At 41.6% G+C, this 4,494-nt stretch overlaps 1 pseudogene; it reads left to right on the top strand.

The window, feature by feature from the left end:
• The first annotated feature begins 2,438 nt into the window (after nt 1–2,438).
• LOC125190341 (large ribosomal subunit protein uL11x pseudogene) lies at nt 2,439–3,162 on the top strand (annotated as a pseudogene).
• Nucleotides 3,163–4,494: the final 1,332 nt, after the last annotated feature.

Below are 4,494 nucleotides of genomic sequence, written 5' to 3'. Positions count from 1 at the left end.
CATCCGCCCTCCGCCAACTCGCTTACGGAACAACTGCAGATATGTTTGATGAGTACCTCCATGTGAGCGAGCATACTGGACGCGCTTGCCTAGCCAAATTCTGTCGGGCAGTGATCGAAGCATTCAAGGACACATACTTGAGAAAGCCAACGTCCGACGATGTTCGCAGATTGGTGCGAATGCACGAGGAGAGGCACGGCTTCCCGGGGATGCTGGGCAACATCGACTGTATGCACTGGCCGTGGAAGAATTATCCAATGGCTTGGAGAGGAGCATTCACTAGCGGGCACAAGGGCTCGCATCCAACGATTGTGTTGGAGGCCGTTGCCGACCAACGGTTGTGGATCTGGCATGCCTACTTTGGAGTCGCTGGGTCGAACAACGACCTCAATGTGTTGAACGGGTCTCCATTGTTCAACGACTTGTGTGTCGGGCGAGCGCCTACCGTAGAGTTCACGGCCAACCACCGTCGGTACACTATGGGGTACTATCTGGCAGACGGGATCTACCCTAGATGGCCCGTGTTCGTGAAGACCATCACATGTCCGACTACGGATAGGAGGAAGTTGTTTGCCAAAAAGCAAGAGGCGGCTCGGAAAGATGTGGAGCGCGCATTTGGAGTTCTCCAATCACGTTGGGCTATAGTGAAGGGACCGGCCCGTGGTTGGCACCGTCCGCTAATCGCCGACATCATGTATGCATGTATCATAATACATAACATGATCGTTGAGGACGAGGGAGACAACGCCACTGACTGGAGCGACGATCCGCTCGTCAGCGCCAGCAGTAGCTACACTGTCACCGATCCGGCCGTGCAAGGTGTTCCTCCCGACGTGCGCAATGTCATGGCCCGTTCAGCGGCGATGCGCCAAGAAGATCAACACACACGCCTCCAAGCAGATCTAATTGAAGAAATTTGGAACCGCAATTGACTTATGTTTTAAATTTTTTTTTTTCGAATTTTTAAATTTCAATGTTGTAATTTTCTATTTTCCGACTGAACAATGAATTTTCTCGGTTTTAATTGTTCAATGTATTCTATTTTACGATTAAAATATGTTGTGAATAGTGCAGATGAATAGTTGTGGCCTGAGTTGTGGCCGAGTTGTGGCCTGCGGTGTTAGATGAGTTGTGGCCTGGAACCCCTAATTTGAGGGAATGATGACGTGGAGGGGACTTGCGGCCCAAATCCGGGCCAGGGTTATTCATGCTCTTAGTACTTTTTATATATAAAAGTGGTGGATGTTAGGGTGCCACCACCCCTTAAAATAACACCATACCACCATTTCTAGCCAATCATTTGTACACGTGGACGAATAATAAGCTGCCACGTGGCAAAAAAAAAAAAAAAAACTGAAAAAAGACGGGCAGCAATATGCTGGTCTTTATACAACAATTTTTCTTGAACAGCAATATCCGACACACTATAGATTGTTGTATAGTGTTTGTAATATTGTTGTGTAGCGTTTATAATATTGCTGTATAAGCGGTGTCACGGTGTCATTTTAACACAAACCTATAAAAGTGTTTATATTTTTCATTTTAGTTGGAGAAATGATAACTTTCGTTCATGTTTCACATAGAGACATACTCCCTCCATCCGCCATTAGAAATTCCATTTGAATTACACAAGGGTTTTAAGAAACATAAAAGAAAGTGTATAGAAAAAATAGTGGAATATGTGACCCATTTTATATATCAGATTTATAATAAAATGCTAGTGGAACGAGTTAATGGAATGTGGTGTCTACCTACCATTTATAGTACGTAAAGTTAATCGGGACTCCTAATGATAGATAAACTAAAATGGAAAATTGAGACTCCTAATGGCAGACAGGGAGGGGACTAGAGAGTACCCATTTTTTTTGAGAAAAAAGAAGAAAACTCGGAGGAATAGTTCGAATGGAAGAGCATAACTCATGACAATAATTAATACTAGTATTTTGTATACATCCCAGCGGGCCAGCCCACCAGCACCAACCTGTCGGACTGACATGCTTAACCCATCAGCTCGTATGGGCTAGCCAGATTTGTATTTGGTTTAATAGGGGCTAATTGGGGCAACCATCGAATTCGGGCTAATGACAATAATTGCATTTGCATTACTCACATGATGAATCGATTGGGCCCAAACTGTAAATATACTGAACTCAAATTCCGATATCAGACAGTACTCCGTATTTTAATTTCTAATTTACAAATAAACGAGTGGACCAACATATATGTTGAAATTCAAAGTTTGAAAATTGGTAAAATATGATTAATTTAACATGTGGAAACGACGTCGGTTGTGTATATTGCAAAAAGGCAATATCTGATGACCCAATCAAATGAATTAAATTAATTACAGAATCCAAAAGTGAAGGCTGAGCCCAGAGTGAAATACTGGGCTTTTCAGCCTTTCAACAGCTCTATAAAAGAGTAAAACCCTACCTCACTTCATTCGCCCTCTCCATTTCTCCTCTCTCTCAAACCCTAGCAGCAGCAGCAGCCACCGCCACCAACCAAAAATGGCGCCCAAGATGGATCCAACGCAGATCGTCGACGTTTACGTCCGCGTCACTGGAGGAGAGGTCGGTGCCGCCAGTTCTCTCGCCCCTAAGATCGGTCCACTCGGTCTTTCCCCGAAGAAAATCGGTGAGGACATCGCCAAGGAAACTGCCAAGGACTGGAAGGGCCTCCGCGTCACCGTCAAACTCACGGTCCAGAATCGTCAGGCGAAGGTCACGGTCGTCCCCTCCGCTGCCGCCTTGGTCATCAAGGCGCTCAAGGAGCCCGAGCGCGACAGGAAGAAGACGAAGAACATCAAGCACAACGGCAATATTTCGCTCGATGACGTCTTCGAGATCGCCAAGGTGATGAGCCCGCGCTCCATGGCCAAGGATTTCTCTGGCACCGTCAAGGAGATCCTGGGAACCTGCGTTTCCGTTGGTTGCACCGTCGATGGGAAGGATCCCAAGGATTTGCAGCAGGAGATTACCGATGGCGATGTGGAAGTCCCTCAGGATTGAGCTCAAGGTTTTGTGTCGAATATGAATTTCTGTTTTAGCTAATTGTTTTCCTTTGGTTTTTCCGATGGATTTTTTTATCCGACTTTATCTTGTGATGCAAAACAGCGACATTTAGATGAAATATGCTGATGCTATCGTTTTTGCTATATTACTATAATGTGTTTTGCATCTCTTTTGTTTTTGTTGCTTGAGCCTCTGTTTGAAAGTTGTTTACATGTATAAGTTAATTGCTGTTAGTTGTGATTATACACGTTATTATTGGAATATCGTTAATTGTTGTTTTTGTGCAATCTTAATTTCTACATTCAGATTAATATCTGTGTTTTCAATTTAGAAACGAGTCCATGTACGTTCTATAAAATGCTGGCCTCGTGGTGCGACTATTTAGTAGTCTGCATCATATTAACTACATAGGTTGCTTAATGTGCTTAAAAGTTTCATGGAGTTGGTTTACAATATTAAATATTTGATGATCTGATGAACCCACATTTTTTGCAATTCATGCTATGTTTCTCATGATTTACGTTTGGTTTGTTTAAGAGAATGTTGGTATTAGTCTAGTTTTGCCATTTCTTTCGGCTGCCTGTGGCTGTTTAGAAGTAATGGGTACCTGTATGAAATCGCCTTGTTATTCACAAGCACTTATTTTTATGTCAAAAAATTCTATTTGTGCCTTGCATACGTAGCAAACATTACACCTTTGCATTACTAGAATTTGTTTGCCTATGTTCCAGTCTTCCTTTTTAATAACTGTGATCTATGTGCCATTGATGCATCTTTGTTTTGATATTATTGGTTGATATTCTATTTATGTTTATCTCTTTCATATTTCCTCAGCTCGTTTGTCGTTGTGAATGCAAATTGGTTTTTGTTTGTATATTGTTCAGACACCTCTTAGTTGCCCCTCGTTACTCCCTTTACTCTGGGAATATTGTTTTGACTGAAAGTGAGATTATAGTTGTGATGCTACTTGTTTCTGTGCATGATTATCTTCTGTTTTGGTACTTTTTAAGATTATACCTTTGATGCATTTACGCCTTGCATAGATATATGGCAGATGGAGTGTTAACTATGCATCAGTTTTTTAACCTTTTTTTGGTTTCTGACTAATAAATACTCTATTTTTGGGTTTATACAACATCATACACAAATTACCATTTGAGGTTTTGTGACTAAGAAAATTGTGTTGCTAGAAAATACTACTATTATTTAAAGTTTGAGTTTAATTTAAGATTAAACTATCCTATTACTCTCTGATTTTATTGAAAAATGCACCGATGGTCTCTAGAAAAATTTTATACTCCCTCTGTCCCAAGGAAGATGACCACTTCCTTGGATGGCACAGGATTTTATGCAACTTTATTTTGTGTGTTAAGTGGAGAGAGTAAAGGAAGAGAGAGGGAATAAAGTAGAGATAAAAGGGTTTTCTTTTTAAGCAATGAGTCATTTTGATTGGGACTAACCAAAAAGGAAAGTGAGTCAT

Source organism: Salvia hispanica, chromosome 5 (assembly GCF_029641045.1).
Source record: "Salvia hispanica isolate PSC_SH4W2 chromosome 5, Shi_PSC_v1, whole genome shotgun sequence".
Taxonomy (NCBI): Eukaryota; Viridiplantae; Streptophyta; class Magnoliopsida; order Lamiales; family Lamiaceae; genus Salvia; species Salvia hispanica.
This window is presented reverse-complemented; position numbering and strand designations above follow the sequence as displayed.